The sequence below is a fragment of the Macrotis lagotis genome, chromosome 8 (assembly GCF_037893015.1).
Source record: "Macrotis lagotis isolate mMagLag1 chromosome 8, bilby.v1.9.chrom.fasta, whole genome shotgun sequence".
Classification (NCBI taxonomy): Eukaryota; Metazoa; Chordata; class Mammalia; order Peramelemorphia; family Peramelidae; genus Macrotis; species Macrotis lagotis.
In genome coordinates, this window is record NC_133665.1 from 94,340,099 (window position 1) to 94,361,365 (window position 21,267).

General features: G+C 34.3%; 1 pseudogene; it reads right to left on the reverse strand.

Annotated features, from left to right (window-relative positions):
* Window positions 1-18,203: 18,203 nt before the first annotated feature.
* On the reverse strand, window positions 18,204-18,940 carry LOC141496505 (enolase-phosphatase E1 pseudogene; annotated as a pseudogene).
* Window positions 18,941-21,267: the final 2,327 nt, after the last annotated feature.

A 21,267-nucleotide genomic window follows, 5' to 3' on the forward strand; every position in this document is an offset into this window, starting at 1 on the left:
TTGTACCATAACTTGTTTAAACCATTTCCCAGTTGATGGGCATACTATGACTTTTCTTACTAATTTTGAGCTTTGCTCATGGGCAACAGAGGGTGTGTTGTCCCAAGAATATTTTTTTGGGGGAAGGACCTATTCATGGACTTTTCACACTGGGGCCTCCAATGATTTTGGGTTACTTTGCCTGGCCCAGTCACACCAGCTGCACAAGGGTTCTAGGGCTCTCAATTTGCCATCAGCATCAGTGTTGGGTTCCTGACAGCTGGCCTGCTTTGCTGTTGATTTGCTAAGTCAAGACCCTGAGACCTCAGATAGTCTGACTGAGATTCAGAAACTTTAACTAGATTTTTTTCATTTGTTAAGGAACTTATCAAGAGATCCTCATGAGGCCATTATTTGTGATGGAACTTTCCGGGCTGCCAAATTGTCTAGGAATAAATCAGAGAATGTTCAGGACTTGCTGCTATTGAATAGCACTCCTCTTTCCCTTCATATTGAAATGCCTCGCAGAATTATTACAATAGAACTCCTTCATTTCTACCAAGAAGATATGATCACTCTATTTGCTCAGGTTACTACTTATTCATGTTTCTAAAAGAGAAAGATCAATGATAATGAATTACAACCTTATCGACAAGTGTAAGTTCATTAAAAAGAAAAAAAAAAAACAACTCCTTGTGCCAAGTGGTATTTCTCAGATCAAAGTACACTTTGTCACCAATGTAAACGACTTCCTCAATGAATCTACTGTAGATGAAAGTATGACCAAAAAGAATATCATCATCATCATCATCATCAATAACAAAAGTCACCCAAATCAAAGAAGGCATTTAAAGAATAGTCCAGGAAACTGGGGAAATATAAGACTAAAGGCAAGAAATAGAAAGACAAGGTATTTTTTGAAGAACTTACTTGAATCTTAAGCTTTCAGCATGAAAACTACAGTGGAAGATGAGAAAGGCCAATGCAAAATTGGTGAAGACAATTGCAAATATAATTAAGGGATCAAGCAAAACCAAATTATCTAGAAAGAAGAAATTAAGTATCATCAGAAAGAAATGGAAGCTGGCTATCCTATGAAAATAAGTTGTACCAGAGTGGAAAGACCATGGCAGGATGCAATATGGGTGAGTTTTAGGTGGGAGAACATCTCTCTCCTGAGGTGCCTCTTGATTGGACCTGCCATTGAAGCAATTGCCTAAATGCTCCAGAAGAGAACATTTTACACAATTTTTTTAAAAAAATGTTAAGATTTAAACTAAAAGTCAAGGCTGAATTCAGTGGAAGTTTAAAAATAACATTAGTTGTATAAATCTGCATATTTAAATGTATATAACAGAGAGAAGTAAGCAGCAATGCACTTTGTCAGGACTGTAAATATGAAAATTTAATTCTTTTCCTGGAGAGTAAAATTTATTTAAAATTGGTACTATTAAAATCAATGCATGATTTGTGTCTTTTGGTTAGAATGCAAGCTCCTCAAGGACTGAAATAGCTATTTTTCTATTTCCTTGTATGCTTTAATACAGTTCTATATACATGGGTGTGGTAAGTACTTGATAAATGCCTGTTGAATGTCAGACACTTTATGTGTCCTTCCCATTGCAGTCTTTAATATTCAGGTGTTTTAATAAGACATAGCCTGCATACTAATAGGTTTAAGTTGCTTGCTACATTTATAGGAAGAATTATTGATGCCATTCCTAAAGGGTTCTATAATGACTTTAGTGATATAAAGTGTGCAGCCTAAGAACTGTCATGGATATTATGCTCTTTTCCTGAATTGATTAAATGAAAACCCACACATAATGTCAATTCCAGGCAGTCCATCACTTTTAATTATTTTTTTAATTACTCCACCTGTGACTGAGTCTTCATTTGCTAAGCACTATACTAACTTGCATAGTCATGATTCTGGGATAGTTGCTAAAACTAGAGGGAACAAGACATTTCCTATTGACAACATATGTATTAATATTCTAAAATCCTACAATGATGTGTTTTTGCTGCATGAATGATCTGACCTTATGAGATAAGGTTATGCCCATAGTTCCAAGCTCCAACAGAAACTTCCATGATAGAAAGTCTTTAAGAATGAAGCATGGTAAACCAGATGAATTACCTGATCAGCCTAACAAGTACCAAAAAGTTTATCTTTAGGCCAGCATCATGATTTTGTTGATCATATCATTTTTGAACAAACATCTATTAAGTCATAGAGGGATTATACTGTACATTGGTGGAAGGAAAAAAACCACATCAGTGAAATAGATTTTTTAAGTACTGTAGTATAAATTAGCAATCATTTATACTTTACTTCAGATACATATCACTGCATCTAGAAATACAACATTCAACTTATTAAAATTTGATTTGTGATTTTGAAATAAAGTATTTTGAAGATATGTTTATAGTCAATCATTCTCTCCTCATCAATTCTCATAATTATAGTTGGGTTTGATTTGCAAGGAATTTTGCTCTTTCTTCATTTATTCCAGATAAAGTCAATTGGTTGCCAAGTCCATGAATTCTACCACTGTAATATATTTGAATGTTGCCCATCTTTGTATTCTCACTTCATTTATAGTAGTACTGAACTTATCATCTAGAAACTATAATTTTCTGTACTCTTTGAATGTAATTTATTTGAATTTGAATAGAATTATGTATTTTTGTTGTGTTTATCATGATAAACTTTAGTGTGTTAGATTTTAGCCAATGGTACAGCCTGTCAAAATCTTTATTTAACACTGCCCTCCCAACTTTCTGCCATCTTTAAATTTAATAAATATGCCATTTAGGTCTAATCTTTTTGCATTCTTTCACCTTTGAACATTTACAAGAGTGAGTTCCACTATCTAGAATATATTCCTATTCTACCTCTGATGACTGAAAAATATTTTCTTTCTTTATGAGGCAATTTAGAGACTAGACTCTGCATTAATCCTTCCCTGTTGTCCATAGTAAATTTTGTAAAAATGTAATTTCTCAAAATTTCTTAAACTGCATTATCTAACTCTTTTCTTTTCCTTTATAATATTATATTGTCTACCAACTTAATTTTGGTTCATGAATATGATTTCCTAAACTTTGGGAAGTGAAGAATGATGTCATTTTTCATCTTTCTATCCGTAGCACCTTGAACATTCCTTGTACTTAGTGGAAACTTAAATTTATTTGCTAAACTCAATTAAATTAACACAAGTTGCTGTCTTCCTATAAGATAATTTAAATTAATGGGTCAGTCTTTCTCCTAATGTTTTTTTTTTTTAAATCTAGTGCATGAATCAAACAATACTATCAGGTTTAGAGCCCTGAACTGTCTCTAACAAGACCACAGAGAAGACTGTGGTCAAGGTGGACATGGTAGTAGTTTGAGAAGTCTTCACAAACTGCCTCTCATTTGAAAGAAATTATTATTTCTTTTTTTTAATTTTAAATCAAGTTGTTCTTTTTTTACCTTTTCTACTTCCTCATTCAGAAATCAACTAGTATGAGAAATTTTAGACAAAGATTTACCCAGACCTCTATCTAATCAGACAGCAAAAGAAATTCTAGGTTTAGGTTAATGGGTCTATTGCTACTCATTGTGTTTGTCCAAAAAGGTCTGAGGGAGTATTGATTGTCTCTTTCAGCAGTCAAATAATATGAAATTGATAAGTCTCTTTTACCAAGATTTGGGATATGCAAGGTATGTAGTCTGAGGTCCTCATTTTCAATATGGTTCCATTTCTCATTGTACTGTTTCTCAGTAATTGCTAGCCAATTAGAATTGATTGTCACTTTCAGGGATATCAGCTCTTTCAAGGGAACCACCACCAGTAGGAGATTAAGACAGATAACCCAATGACAATACTCTTGTTAAAATGATGCCATTATTTTAAAAAATGATTAGTCAAAACTTATACTGACATAATATTCAAATGTTTTAAAAATGCCATACATTCCTCCCTCAAGATGCCTTGCTATTTCATCCAGGTTGCCTTGTGTGCCTTGGTTTAGTCAGTTGATTGGTAGTCAAGTTTTCTATGACTACCTTAATGTTTACTTCTTAAATCAAAATAAAATAAGTTTGGATAAAAGAAGCTCAGAGACCAAACATACCAAATCTAGTTTGTGGCACCACAAGAACTAGCCAAAAAACATCTTGTAATTCACCATCCATTGTTCTGTCCACTAAGCCACAGTTTTCTGACCAAACTGCAAGTGTTTATTTAATAGAAATTCCTTTTGTGGAAAGGCTGTTAGGTAGCACAATGGATGGAGTTCTGGACCTGGAATCAGGAAAATTCATCTTCATCTGGTCTCAGATACTTAGTAGTTATGTGATACAGAGAAAGTCAATTAACCCTGTTTGTTAGCATCAGTTTCCTACTAAATGAACTGGAGAAGAAAATGACAAACTACTCCAGTATTTTTGCAAATAAAATCCTGAAATGGGGTTATGAAATATTGGATGCAACTGAAATGACTCAACAAAAAATAGCAACACTTTTGGGGTAAACTTTAACCCTGTATTAAAGAATTATATAAAATTATATTTAATAGAGATTAATAGAATAGAAGAATTGCATACCTTAAAAAGTATTTTCTTGTTCTACATACTGATTCCAGATAGTTTTTCTTTCCTATACAGATTCTTTCATAGAGATTCAACAAATAATGGACTAGAATTGGAGAAAATAACTAAGTGTGCTTCATCAACTGTACCCTTGTATACAAAGGGCTGAGGCCGCATGATACAATAAATAAAGGTAATTTTTATATTCCAAATCCATTTTTTTCAACTTTCCTCCATGTCCTCCATTCCTCCTCATTCAAATTTCCTTCATTCTTTTTGACAATATTGACCCTAGTCCACATTATTTTTATGTCACTCATTCTATTTGCTCAATATTCCTTACTAGTCTATATTGTTCAGGAGGTATAATGCTACTCTGTTACTTTCCATGCTTTTTTCTTTCAAACTACCAAAAACAAGCAAACAAAACACAGTATATTTGGTCCTAAGTCTCATTTCTCTTTGGTGAAGGGAGGAGATATTTAAGTACAATTAGATATATAATTTTGAACAGTATTATTAATGGTTGATTATTGGAATGAATTACCATTTCAAAACATTTTTCCTTTATCAGTATTTTTCAGAACTTAAAGTCAAGGGAGTGACCAAAAGTGAAAACTGCAAACCTCTAGGTAGGAACAAAAAGGAATGCATGTTGGGTAACTAAGCCCTAAGAGTACAATTGACCAGATTCTATTCATAAATATAGGGGCAAATAATCTCAATGCTTCCAATCAGGAGGCAGGTTCTTTCATTTCTATATCCACAATATCTTTTAATTTTGCTTTTTCCAGTATTTTTATGATTCCTCCATTAAACCATACATTAAACCTCACCTTGATTACTCTCATATTCTGATTTCAGGAAGCTGATTATTTGAATCTATTTAGAATTTCATATCTATACCTTCAAGTATTTAATCCTTTTTTCAAAGCAACCTTTTTTTTCCCATTGCTATTAATTAAAATATCTGTAAGACTTCCACCAAGTTGTATTTTTAATCTTATATGGACTATTTTCCATCAATATTTTTTCTTTTTTTGAAACTATCTGGGCTATACACCTGATTTGAAAATCACAGTTCCCTCTAGTAGTGAAGAATTCAAAGAATTATAAGTTGTCAAAGCAAGGAGTCTTAGAAATAAGTTAGTTCAAACTCTTCATTTAACAGATGGTGGAGCTAGACTGAAAAAGGTGATGTATAATGCCCACGATTGCACAATGTGAACCCAAATTGCCTGATCATAAGTCTAATACTCATCTACTGCATCATTGGCTATATTTAGCAAGATATGATTTTGTTGGAAGATAAGATTAAACCCTACATTACAGAATTTCTAAGTTACTGGGAAAATAGGAATTATGTGATAATATATACTGAGTATAGGAATTAACCCACAATCTCATTAATATCCATGTCATAATACATAGTAAAACCCAAGGCATCATTACATGGAGGGCTGATCTTGGAGTCCTTGGAGTCAAAAAGTTTGTGTTCAAGTCCTTCCTTTGATACAAACTATGTGATCATGAGTAAGTTATGTTTTAGTAATCTAGAATATTCTCTAAGATATTAAAATATAAACAAGTTACATTGAATTACAAACTTAATTCATGGCATCACTAGGCACTCAAATGCTTATTGATGACTGACTGATCTATATTTGAAGGAGAAATTTCCACACTGAGAATTTTCAGTTTCTGATACTATCACATATCTGAACTCCAACTGCATCCTTACACAAAAGAGGGGCATGATGAACTTTGTCACATTAGATTTTGCTTTCCATGGAGGTGGAACCATCTTTGAAGGTTGTGAGAGCTCATCTTTAATCAGAAGTTAGCAGCTGAAAATGCAGCGCTATACAAATCATCCCATGGCTCACTAGCCTGATGGTAATCAAGGATTTGCTTCTGGTGTTTGGCTCACTTTGATTATAGCTCAGGTTAGATTGTTCATAAAAGATCAAAAACACCTCTCTGAAAGTTGTTTTCTCTGTTTTTCAGAACTGTCCTTTTTTTAACTTGGTCAGGATGTTTTTGTATGGGATCTTGGTTTAAAGCTATTGTATTTTATTTTTAGGACTGTTGAAAAACATCCACTTTGTCTTGCTTAGGCTACACAGCTATAAAGAAAACACTAGTTCCATTATCTGGGTTTCCTTTAGGTAGTCCAGAGGCAGCACCATGTGGTGAAAAGAGAATGAGTCTTGAGTTCAAATCATGTCTCTAAAAAGTTACTGATGAAATGATGACCCAGAAAACCACTTTTATTTTAACTATTTTAACTTATTTTCTTCACCTTTAAAATGAAATTGGATCTCATTACAAGACTATCTCTTAGTTGTTTTAAGGTTCAATTTAGATCATTCATATAAACCACTTGAAAAATTTTAAAACACTGAAAAATGCCAGTTTTTATTATTACTTATCTCTGTTCAAAGAGACTTAGCTTTGAAATCTAAAACTTTGAGGCTGTTAATGAACAATGCCATTTCCTTTGTTAAATTGGTAGTCAGAAGAGCAGCAAGCAAATGGGCTCCTATAAACCATAAACATTTGATTTGCAGTTTTATTTATGGGACTGTCTACCCATAGTTCCTTCTACCAGATCATAATTAGAGCTTTAGACTAAATTGTGTCATTGCTCTGCAGTTCCAATTTATGTGTGTGTGCGTGTTTTTAAATCCCTATACATTTGTTACATATTGGAAAGCTGATGCACAGATGGGACCATATCCTTCCCCTGCTCAAGATACTTCAGTGGCTATTACCACTAGGATAAAATAGAAAATTCTTCTCTTTATCATTTATCACCCTGTGAAATCTGACATCAGCCTATTTTTCCAGCCCAAATTCACATTATTCCCTGTCTTATACTCTGCTTTCTAATCAATCTGGCCTTTTTTGTGGTTCCTAATATGCAGCATTATATTTTCCATCTCCATGTCTTTGTACAGACTGTACTCCCAATCTGATAACTCTCCCCCCTGACCTCAGTCTATTAGAATCCCTAGACCTTTATATAAAGGTCAATTTATATATCATCTGCTCCAGATTTTTTCTCTGGATCCACAGTATTGGTTACTAGTCTTCTCTCTACTCAAAAATTAGTTTATATTCAAGTATTTTATATATAAATACACACACACAACACACACACACACACACACACACACACACATACACACAGAGACACATATATCCCATGAGGGTAGGGCTGATTTATTTTGTCTTTGTATTCCCTTTCTCTGACATAGTGCCTGATACATATTAGGCATTTAAAGATTTGTTGAACTAAATTCCTTTTTTTTCTCTAAAATGATATTAAGTTACCTACAGATATCTCTTGTTAACTGATGAATATAGTTCTTATTTAAAAAACTATATTATTGGAGACTATATATAACTATATAACTAGCTTTCAAGTGGTCCTGAGTTTTAGGAAAATTAAGAAAATCATGTAGACAATTTATTTACAAATCTATAAATAAAGTGTATAAGGATAAATAACAGCTATACTATTACAATTTGACAAGACATTTAAAAATCTTCTGCCTAAGGTTTGCAATGATGACCAGAAAATGTTTCAAGCAACTCAATGAGGTTTATAATAAGGTCTCAGTTTTCTGTTTTGCAGATTATACCTTTAAAATTAGTAATGTCTTTTGAAATCAATGTACCTCTGAACTGCATCCTTATGTTGGTGGCAAAAGCTCAATAAAGGCAAGCAAAATTTAATAGAAAAAGAACAGAACTTTTAGAAAAACTTATAGGAAAGAATGTAGAAATTTTGTTAAAGCAAAGCAACACTGGGAAGAAAAATAGACTTGTAGATGAAAAAACTTAGACTAGGCCCAGCTCTGACATTATTAAATTGTGAGTTCTTAGAAGGGTCATTTAACTAGGACTCAGTTTCTTTCTAGGAGATAAGGATTTTGATTTTGGATATTTCTAAAACTCCTTCCAAATCATAGCATTACTTGATTCTAAAAATATAGGTGATGATATGATTATTGAACTATAAAACTTGTAGAAATTTCCAACTAAAAAACAGTAGTAATTGATGAAAGGCATGCTTTTATGAAGGCCTCCTATCATATACTAAGTGGGATCACAAAAACGCAAAAGAAATAGTCCCTGATTTAAAGGAGTTTACATTTTATTAGAAGGCAGAAGTACAAATATAAGAATACATAAAATATTTACATAGGATAAATCATATATATATATATATATATATTTTAAGTAATGTCAAAGGAGACATTAACAGCTGGGCAGATCAAGACAGATTTCATATTGGGAATTTTATTTGAATTTTGATAGTAACTAGTGATTCTAATAAAAGAGGCAAGGGGTGAGTGGGGATTACATTCCAGACATGAGGGAACAACCTGTAGAAAGGTATAAAGCTAAAAGGTAGTTTATGATATGTCAAGAATGACAAGAAGCCTAGGTTGGCAGTATTTCAAAGTGTATGAATGTCAACAAAGCATAAGATTAAAAAGGACAGTTAAAATAAGATTGTGGAAAGGATTTAAAACATTTAAGAGGTGGAGTGTACATTGGATTCTAGAGGTAATAAGGAACCATTGAAGTTAATTGAGCAGAGGAGTGACATGGTAAGACAGATACTTTAGTAATATCTCTGGTATCTACACTAGATTAGTGAGGCTAAAGACTTGAGACAAGAACAATCAGGAGACTATTGAAATAGTATGATTAAGTGAATACAATATTCATTGATTTAGATCTTTTAATCTGCCTCCCACATATTTTATCCCAAAGGTAAGCTATAGCCTTTATATTAGTAATAATAGGAGAATCAAGAATGACTCATCTTATATAAGAGACAAAGAGAATACTTAAAATTTGTTTGAGGATAGGACCAGTCTGGTGTCAATGGACAAATAAGCGTAGCTTGGTTTAGGTGACTTAAACTACCCCTTTCTGAATCTTTCTTGGTTTTCCTGAATCTTTGCTCCAGGTATCTATTTGATGATCTTTTCCCATAAAGCCTTGTTTTTTCGGCTGTCAAACTTTAGTAAGTCTCTAGGACTTTACATTTCTTTTTTTTTTTTTAGGTTTTTGCAAGGCAAATGGGGTTAAGTGGCTTGCCCAAGGCCACATTATCCACTGTGCCACCTAGCCACCCCTACATTTCTAATAAAAAGAAAAAACTAGTTTCTCAGCTCCTGATTAAGGTTTATAAATTTGAAATCTGTCTCTGTGTGTAAAAAGGTCAATCTGTCCTGTAAAGGCCTGCTCCTCTCCATTTCAATGATGACTTGGCTTATACCTGGTCAGCTATGTAATAGAACGATTTACCTGGGTCAACAAATCACAAGATAAGAGACATCTTGAATGAGGAGACAAAAATCCTATGTGTGAGTGTTTGTAAATATTCCCTTTCCTGCTTAAATTAGATTCTTATCAATAAGAATTTGAAGCAAGTCGTGGCTAGGAGACTCAGTGAATAGAACACTGGCCCTGGAATCAGGAGTCCCTGAGTTCAAATCTGACCTCAGACATTAATAATTACCTAGCTGTGTGGCTTTGGGCAAGCCACTTTCCCCCATTTGCCTTGAAAAAACATTAAAAAAACAAGAATTTGAATGTAATTTATGAAAGTATCATAATTAAGAACAATGTCATCTATGTGAAATTTCTTTGGTTGCTTAACTCAGTTTTATGATTCTTTGTCCTTTCTGTATAAATAGATCCCCAAAACTTTGTATCAGGGTTGCTATCTTTAATTATATCATCCACCCACTGAATTTCTAAGTAAGATCCTAGAAAATAAAACTTCATGGATAAACTTTAGCTCAAGAAATTTAATATGGATAAGACTGTTAATAGTCATGGAGAGAAAATGAATTACCAATAAGATGTTAGAGAACTAATAATTTAGTTCAACATACTTCCACCCTACCTCCCTTAACCAGCCAAGTTGTGTTTTCTTTTTTTTCAAATTTTATTTATTTAAAGCAATGGGTTAAGTGACTTACCCAAGGTCACACAGCTGGGTAATAATTAAGTGTCTGAAACAGGATTTGAACTCAAGTCCACCTGATTACAGGGTTAGTGGCTGCCCCTAGTGTGTTTTCAAGAAGAATATTCCATGGCTTCAAGACCCAATGAAGTATATCTTTAATTCCAGGTCTTGCGATAAACCAATGGCAAGATAAATGAATGGAAGTTTTCATGTAGAGATTCAGTCATCTTAAACATAATCTGAATATGTTCAACCCATATGTAGGTAGTGGCAATGTTAGAGGACAGAAGGATATATTTCAGCTTCGTTCCAAGCATGTAAATAGGCATTAAATATATCCTGTCTGGTTAAATAAATAAACAAATAATTATTTCACTATGTAGACTTTTATTCTGTAAATTGTCCAAACTGTTTTATTTTTTTTATGTTTTTGCAAGGCAAATGGGGTTAAGTGGCTTGCCCAAGGCCACACAGCTAGGTAATTATTAAGTGTCTGAGACCAGATTTGAACCCAGGTACTTCTGACTCCAAGGCTGGTGCCTTATCCACTATGCCACCTAGCCACCTAGCCACCTAGCTGCCCCCTCTTCTGTAAATTATCGATTCCATTGTTGATTTACCTTCTACTATGAGAATAATATTTTTAAAGTCAGATTAAAGTGATATAAACACAAGGACTCTGACTAGGACTTATTTTTAATTAACTTATCAGTGAATCAAACTTGTTTTTGAAGCAAGATATAAACCTAGAATTCGTAGAAAGATTATATTTTTGCCAAAGTCATAGTTCAGCTGCTACTCAAATTAGAAACACATTTTTTTACTTTTTATTTAAATCTGTTTTGATAATATGACACTATTTCATTTTTCTCTTTATAAAGCTTACAAAGTCTTTATTTCTGTTTGTGAAATGGGTGTCTATGTCTATGCATAAACATTTCAAAGGTATATAATTGATCTCCTCAGAAACTGAGTTTTTTTATTAATTTATTGATTAGAAAAATTGATAATATAACACTACAGAACTAAAGAAATATATGTAATTAGCAGCAGTGGTAACAGTAGCAGTAGCAGTAGTGGTAAGAGGATGAGGAGGAAGAGGGAGGAGGAGAAGGAGAAGGAGCAGTAGGAAGAGGAGTAACATTGGACTTTAAAATAAGAAACTAAAAGACTAATATAGATGTATTTTTTCTTTAACATGAAATTAATATACATATATAGATAATATACATATATAATATACTTATACATGACCATTTTTCCAGCAAAGCTAAGTTAAAAATAATCACTATATTTCTCCAACTATGGTAAGCTAGAGAGGAAAAATAATAATTGAATCAGGAAAAATGACAGACTATGAAATTAAAGAATGCTACTAGGGGCAGCTAGGTTGGCACAGTGGATGGAGTACCAGTCCTGGAGTCATGAACACTTGAGTCCAAATCCAGCCTCAACCATTTAATGCTTACTTAGCTGCGTGACCTTGGGCAAGTCACTCAAACCCCATTGCCTTAAATAAATAAAAATTAAAATCAAAAAAAGGAATGCTACTTATTATAGCATTGGAGAGACACAAATATCATCCATGGTACAGATATGATACAAATGTGATACCAATATGTAGATAAAACTGATTTCCAAGACAAAATGCATTTAGAAATTATTATTTATTTTATTTTTTCTTCTATTTTATAATACATAAATGAGACTTATTATAATTAGTATTCTCATTATTCCAATGCTTCATTGTGGCATGGAGTAGACTTTTGGAACCCTAAAGATAGAACAATATCACTGTCAATGACTACTAAGTTGAAGAGACTTTAAAATTGCTGAAGCAATTGTTTGTATATCTGTTGTCCAAGGACAAGTTGAGATAAATCCAGAGATTCAATGTAACAGAATGTGGTAGATTTTTTTTTCATGGATCATATGAGATAGTGTTTTACATATCTGTAATTATATAGCATAGAGGCAGTTTGGTTTTTCACCAAGAAAATTATAGGTCCTTAAAACACTGATATATAATTCACATGAACTTGATGACTTTTGCACCACTTTCCATGAAATTCATCCTGAGAAATATATGAAGCAAATATTTAGATTAAAAAAAAAAACAAAACAAAGTAGCTCAGATTAAAAAGGAAACAGTTAAGAATAGGAAACTTTTTATATCAGGTTTCCCTAAGGAAGATCTCATTTCCAAGATGCATATGAATCTTCCAATTTTGAGAATAAGAACTATTTTGTAATTGATAAAGGGATCTAAATATATAGTGTTCTCTTTTTTTTAAGACCAAAATGATGGGATTTTAGCCCCTAGTGGACAGGGATTGTGCTTTGACAAAGTTCATCCCCCTTAAAAAAAGCCCTCTTGTAGGTACTTAGCAAAGAGTCAATGAATGAAACACATCTTCTATTATTTTAGAGAAATCTATTATTTTTATAGAAATGATCCAAACCCCCATACATTCAATACACACATAAATGAGATCCTGGTAATAAGATATAGTAGATTCTTCAATTAACCTGAACTATTTTGCATCAATTTACACAGGGACTTTACAATTCAATCCTACCTTAAGCTTATTGAAAGGACTTTCCTTTAGGATCAAAGAGAGATGTGAACCTAACCTGAGTTTTCTCCAATGAATCCTCCAATTCTGAAGTAAAGAACAATAAGGAACATAATTATGTTGGAAGCAGACCTCAAGGTAATAGTATGAAACTACTGCTGTGAACAACTGCTTGATCCAGTGACTTACCTATTAGTGCCCATTGAGTTGAATTGAAACCAGTGACACAAAGGTGAAGGCTTTGAATCATTTGTGCTATCTAGTTTTACTCAACTAATCTGTCTCTCTTACTGAATATATTACCCCTATAATGACTACAAAGTCAGAAAGACCTTGGGCAGTCTTCCACATAAACACCAGGAGTGCAAAAGAAAGCTGTCTCTCCCCTAGTTTTACTGCAAATTGCATACATTTTAAATGAAATGTTTTAACAAGTCAAACTGTGAGAGCACCTCTTCTTTTTCACCTTCTGCTTAAATTGAGTGCTTCCTCCAAAACATCAGAGCTCAGCCTTACCACCACCCCCACTCCTGCCTTAGTAGAAGACCCTTTAACATTCAAAATTGTTGTTCTAAAGCACTAGTGCTTCCACTGGATACCAGGAAGTTCTTAAATTCTGAGTTAAGTTAAACTATGCTCTGAGAAAAATGATGAAGGTTGAATCGAGTCTATCCTTTTTTGGCCAAATGTGCATTACTTTATTAGCATTGAAATGCTCCACAAAAGTAAGTTTTAGGGGGATCCAATAACTCTAGAGATATAACCTGGGAGTGATCACATAATTTTTTCAGGGCTCATTTTCCTTTTCTTATAAATAGTACTGATCTATTTCTAGGCAATGTTCTAGGGTGAGAATTTGGACAATCAAGAGGTCAAAACGTTGGGAACAAAAGAAGGAAGGAAGAGAGGGAGGGGAAAAGAGGAAGAAAGGAGATAACTGAAAAAGTGAGGTTCAGAGGAGGAAGCAGAGGAAGTATAGAATTGGCCGAGAGTGAAAGAAAGAAAGAGTGAAAGCTTGACTTGGGTAAGCCCTAATGAATCTTAAGCCAATTTTATAACCAATTTCTATAGTTTTTTACCATTTTTATTAATATAGTCCTCTTGCTCTGAACGATTTAAGCATTTGAAGAAGCAGAATGGCACTTATATGTTTAATATTCAATCAGATCTAACAAAAATCCAAAATGATATAACCTTTCTTTCCTTTACCTGGACTATGAAGCAATAATTTAAAGCACATTACCCAAAAGAAAGGAAGATAAATTATAATACATTTTAGAAATAAAGGGATAATAATATCTTCACACTATAGCAGACTAGAAGACTAAGATAGGCAAAGAGGACAGCATTCCATGGCATAGTAACAGAAGATAACTGTAGAGAGGAGGGACTCAACGACTTTCCAAGGACAATGTATTAAATAAATAAACATAATTTTAATGAAAAATAATCCTTAGTAGCACATACATTTTTATCTTTGTGAAAAATTAAATGACATCTGTAATAGCAAAGTCTCAAAGATGCAATGGGAAAATAAAATATAATGGTAGAAGAAACTACATTTAAAAGTAAAGCAATGGGGGAGGTGAGTTGAGAGTGGAGGGATATTTGAGTTTTTCAGGGCACACACTGATGTCTTATCTAAGTTCTACATCCATGATCTCTCTTTTTTTTAAGTTTTTAGGTTTTTGCAAAGCAAATGGGGTTAAGTGGCTTGCCCAAAACCACACATCTAGGTAATTATTAAGTGTCTGAGGTCAGATTTGAACTCAGGTACTCCTGACTCCACGGCCAGTGCTCTATCTACTGCACCACCTAGCCGCCCCGTCCATGATCTTTCTTTAGATTTCTAGATATGTAAACTAGAAAATCTGAGCAGAATAGTAAATAAAATGTTTATGGAAGTGGGCATTTCCTAGTAAAGGTAACATAGATAGGGAAATGATGCCAGTAGAAACTGAAATGTTGAAATAGTCAAATTTTTGTACAGGTGTATACAATTCACTTCTTAGTGATTATAATTTCTGTTACATGGACTTTTTCAATTATATACATTTTCCCCCCTGAATTCCATAGTTCTTTTACCATTTAAGTGAGAAAGGCAAGAGTCCTTACTCTTTGTTTGAGTCACTATTCAATGACTTATTAAGACCTTATTGCAAATTAGATTTTCTGCAAGGTGATGGAGAAAACAAAAACAGAAAAGAAGCAAACCCTACTTTCAAGAAGCTTACTCTCAGATTAAAGACCAAATGCACTTATATGCACAATAAATACTTGTCCATTTGAGCAGGGAGAAGCTAGGAAGTGAAATCAAGAAAGAGTTCATATAGAGTGGCATTTGTACTAAGTTTAGAGAAGACTAGAAAGTTTAAGAGAATTAAAGATGAAATGCATCCCAGTGATGGCCTGTCTAAAGGCATCAAAAGAAGTGCATTGTCATAAGATAGGATGAACAACAATTTCATTTTTTGCTTGGACAAAGTGTGAAGGAAAATGAAATATAACAAATAGGATGGAGACAAATTGGAAGGGGCCTTCCTGTCAAATGGATAAGTATATGATGGATTATAGAGACCATCAGAAGCTATTAGAGTTTTTTGAGGAGGTTGGTGACATTGTTAGGACTTGTTTTAGGAATGCTACTTAGCCAGTTTTAGCCTAAGTGTACCAGAGATAGAAGAGATTGGAGACAAAGGAAACCATTTGCCAGATAAAACAATGATTGAGGCAAGAGCTTAATCTAGAAGGTGATAGTTTGTGAGGAGAGAAGTGAATGCAAGAAATATCCTGGAGAATATAGGCTTTGATAATGCTTCTCTCCTTATCTATCCTCTCCTGGATCAGTGAGGAAAGGGAAAGGAACAGTGATGAAACAGAAGAGTCAAAGATGATCATGAGGTTGTAAACAAGTAATACCTTCAAAAGAAATAGGCAATTAGGAAAAGGGATAGGTTATAGGATAAAAATAATCTCTATTTTGAGCAGTTGGAAATTGAAATACTGAGACATTGAAGGAGAAAATATAAAAGGAAGTTGGAGAGGCAAGCTTAAAATATAGCAGATTATAGAATTAAATCTCTAGTTCTAAACTAAAATTTAAACTAGGGAAATAAAGTAATAACACAGAGAGAACATAATAGAGATAAAGGACCAGAAAGAGCTCTGTTACTCCCCTAGTGAAGGTTCAGAGACTCAGATATTGATTCAGTTTCTGGCTTGCACATTAACCTGGGTGGTAAAAAGTAGAACTATTTATGTCTTCTAGGAGCAGGTCTCATGGCAAAAAGACAGCTTCTTAGAGTTATGCACATAGATATCTTCAATTCTTTGGTCTTTCTAGCTTCCTTGGATAGTAAGAATCGAACCAAACACCCTCCTAAAGTTACTCCCAGGCCAGAAAATCTCCTTTGGCTTCTTTCCTATAGTGGCAGATTCCTTATTACCCAATATAATCATGTCCACACTAGGGACCTTGAGACAGAGTAAATTGATCTCTTCAAAATATTGCTAAACACAAAACCAAAACTATGAAGAGTCATTTTACCAAACTTCTTAATTTGTTTCTTAATTTATTCACTCATTTGTATATCTATCTATTCATTTGTTTATTTTTTGCATCCATTTGCACATATATATTTTTAAGTTACAACCCTCTCCCCTCATACATATTTTGATAAGCATGTTTGCAGATTAGTATTAGCTATTTTTGGTATGAAGAATTAGGATTAAGAGAAAAAGATATATAAAAGGTAATTTTTATGAAGTGTTCATCAGATTCTGAAGGGATGTTGTATGTATGTGTTAATTTTATTTTTCTTGCTCGGGATGGAGATAACGTAGTCCATAGCAAGCTAATACAGTTGTCTGAGCTCTCTGACCTGCTGAGAAGAGCTGCTTCCATCAGGGTTGTTCACTCACCATGTTGTTGTTGATGTGTACATTGTTCTCTTGGTTCTATTTCCTTCATTCAGCATCAGATTCTGTAAGTCATTCCATGGCTCTCTAAAGTCTGACGCTTTATGGTTTCTTTTGTTTTTCAGGGGAAATTGCTTTTTTTATTTATCACAATGTGAAATAGTACATAAACACACATATCAGAAGGGACCTAGGATAAATAGAACTTCTACAATTTACATTTCTTCTCTAACAATTCTGAGGGAAAGGATGTCTTTACAAGGGATTCTTGACCTTAGGAATGACATGCCAAGTTTGAGTTCTCAAGCCTAGAATGATTCTGCTAAGTAGCCTAAGAGCCAGAGGTTAAATCCACATTTTTATTTTGAACCTTGATCACAGGAAAGGTTATGAAGGGCTCCTGTTGCAGCCATGGAAATCACAAGCTATGGCCTGATGACAACATCCATACTTGGTTAGTCAAGTCCGAGAGTGATTTTCTTTCCTAGTTTTCTTCTTCACTAGAAGCAAACAACAGATGTTTGGCCTTCTTGCATGGGAGATTGGCTACACTTTGGTCACCTAAATGTTTGCTCCCATCACCATAAAAAGGACCCTGTAGAAAGGTTCTAATAATTGTAGCAAGTTTGCAAAGAATGGTTTTGGAATAGTGAGGTTTTTCCAGAACTACCAGCTAAAGCTGGCAGACAAATATTTTTTTTTTGGTTTTTGCAAGGCAAACAGGGTTAAGTGGCTTGCCCAAGGCCACACAGCTAGGTAATTATTAAGTGTCTGAGACCAGAATTGAACCCAGGTACTCCTGACTCCAGGGCCGGTGCTTTATCCACTGTGCCACCTAGCCACCCCTTTCTTTCTTTTTTCAGTAATTTTGCCCACAGTGCTCAGCAACTGCCACTCCATTTGGGGAGCAAATACTTTAGTGATGCAGCCTCTCAATAACTCTTAATTTAAAAAAAGTAGGCCTTCATTTCACTGAGTTAAAATTCCCCTTTCCCCTCTCCTTAGGGACCCCTGGGGAAGGTGATTTGAATATATAATTTTCTTTAGGTGTGCGATTTTATCAGTAGAATAAACCCAGAAACCAAGGCAGAAGTACAATTCTGAGAAATAGTTTTGATTTCTCTTCAAAAAAAAAAAAACAAGAAAACCTCTGTCTCTAAGTTGACGAAGGCAAGAACAGTTCATTGAAAGAAGCGATGAGGTTGAAACAGGACTTTTCACGGTCCGGTCCGTTAGTCCCGCATTGCCAGGTCTCACTACCACGGCCACGTGGACATCCGCCTCTTCTTCTGCCGCATTAACCTCTCGGGTAACGTCAGTCAGAAAAGGGATGCTGTTGGCAGAGCAAGCAAAGCTGGTGGCAATCGCTCTCTATCTTATGTCCAGTCTTGGTATCAAAATGGTCGTCAAAAAGCTCAAGGATGTCTCCTTCTGTCGAATAGCCAAAGAGCAGCTTCTGGCGTCAACACTCCCTGAAGAATAGATACACACCTTCATACCTGCTTGTCTCCACTTTCTGATCGCAGGAACCGCATCCTCAAAGAACTTGGCCTTGGCGGTCCCAGCGGCGGCGAAGGCGGCCCGCCACAGGTGGCCCTGGAGCTGCTTCAGGGCTGGGGTCTTCCTTCCAGACGTTGTTCACCGCAGCCCGGATCACTTGCTCCGGGGTACTCGGCACCACGCTCAGAGATGGGGGGAACGGGCACAGCGCCGTCCAGGTGAGAATCCTCTTCTGCCTGTTTTCTCAGCAGACTCACATCCTGTTGACATTCCTCTTCTCCCCCAGTGAGTGTGCACATAGTCTTTAACATTCTCTCGAATGTAGGAAAACAACGTGTCCTTTACGAAAGCAATCGGAGTAGTGGTACCTTCGATATCCAACAGGATGGGCGGTCACCTCCGGGGGCCACGGAGAGCACCACCAGGGCTCCTGCGGGGATGCGGGAGGAAGCCCGGCCGGGAAAGGCCGCTTTATGGTTTCTTACAGAATAATAGTATTCCATAATATTCATGTACCATAACTAATTCCCGAATTAATGGGCATCCTCTCAATTTCCAATTCCTCGCGATTACAAAAAGGGATGTTATGAATATTTTGGAACATGTAGGATTTTTTTCCTTTTTAAATAATGTCTTCTGAATATAGATCTAGAATTGGAATTGCTGTCCAGAAAGGTTGGATCCATTCACAACTCCATCAAAAATGCATCAATGTCCCACTCCTCCCACACCTTCTTCAACATTGATGATTTTCCTTTTTTCGCATATCGGTCAATCTGATAGGTGTGAGGTGATACCTCATTGTTGTTTAATTTGCATTTCTCTAATCAGTAATGATTTGGAGCATTTTTTCATATGATTATATATAACTTTAATTTCTTCATTTGGAAATGTCTGTTCATAAACTTTGACCATTTATCATTTGGGGAATGACTTGTGACCTTATTAGTTTGATGCAATTCTCTATATATTTTAGAAATGAGATCTTTATCAGAAATCCTAGTGTAAAAATTATTTCCCAGCTTTCTTCTTTCCCTCTAATTTTGACAACATTGATTTTATTAATGCAAAAAATCTTTAATATAGTCAAAATCATTCATTTTGCAGTTTATAATGTGCTCTAATTCTTGTTTGATCATAAATTTATCCCCTTTCCATAGAACTGATAGAGTATTGCTTGATCTATTAATTTATCCATAGTGTTGTTCTTTATGTCTAAATCTTGTACCCATTTTGACCTTATTGTTGTATAGGGTGTGAGATGTGGATCTATGTCTAGTTTTTGCCATACTATTTTCCAGTTTTCCCATCAATTTTCATCAAATAGTGAGTTCTTATCCCAAATTTGATGTCTTTGGGTTTGTTAAATTGTAGATTGCTATAGTAATTTACTGTGACTTCTTTTGAGCCTATCCTAATCTACTGATCTGTTACTCTATTTCTTAACCAGTAGCAGACAATTTTGATGACTGCTGCTTTATAGTATGGTTTTAGATCTGACAGAGCTAGGTCACCTTCCTTTACCATTTTTTTCATCAGTTCCCTTCTATTCTTGCCCATTTGTTGCTCCAAATGAATTTTATTACTATTTTTTCTAGTTCAGTAAAGTAGTTATTTTGTAATTTGATTGGAATGGTGCTGAATTTACTTTGGGTAGAATTGTCATTTTTATTATATTAGTTTGACCTAACCATACGTATTTGACATTTTTCCAATTATTTAGAACTGACTTTATTTGGGTGAGAAGTGCTTTATAATTGTGTTCATGCAGTTTCTGGGTTTATTTTGGGAGGTAGATTCCCAAGTATTTACAATCTATAGTTATTTTATTTACTTTTTTTTAGGTTTTTGCAAGGCAAATGGGGTTGTGTGGTTTGTCCAAGGCCACACAGCTAGGTAATTGTTAAATGTTTGAGGCCAGATTTGAACTCAGGTATTCCTGACTCCAGGGCAGATGCTCTATTCACTGCACCACCTAGCTGTCCCAATGTTATCTATAGATATTTTAAATGGAATTTCTCTTTCTATCTCTTTTTTTTGGGATTTGCTTTTCATATATAAAAATGCTGATGATTTATCTGGGTTTATTTTATATCCTGCTACTTTGCTAATTTTGTTAATTGTTTCAATTAGTTTTTTAGATGATTTTCTCAGGTTCTCTAAGTGTACCATCATATCATCTGCAAAGACTGAAAGTTTTGCTTTCTCATTGCCAATTCTGACTCCTTCAATTTCTTTTTCTTCTCTTATTGATATATTTCTAATACTATATTGAATAGTAATGGTGATAATGGGCATCCTTGTTTCACCCCTGATTTTATTGGAAATGCTCCCAGGTTATTCCCATTACATATAATATATATTGAAGGTTTTAGTTAGATATTATTTATTATTTTAAGCAAAATTCTATTTATTCCTAAATGTTCTAGTGTTTTTAATAGGAATTGATTTTGTATTTTATCAAAGGCTTTATCAGCATATGTTGAGATAATCAAGATTTCTGTTGCTTTTGTTATTCATATGTTTAATTATGTTGCGTGTTTTCTTAATGTTGAACTATCTCTGTCTACCTATTATAAATCCTATGCAATCATGATGTATTATCCTAGTAATGACTTTCTGTAGTCTCATTGCTAAATATTTTAAGTTTTTTTTCATCAATTTTTATTACAGAGATTGGTCACTTTTCTTTGTCTGTTCTGGTTCTTCCTGGTTTAGGT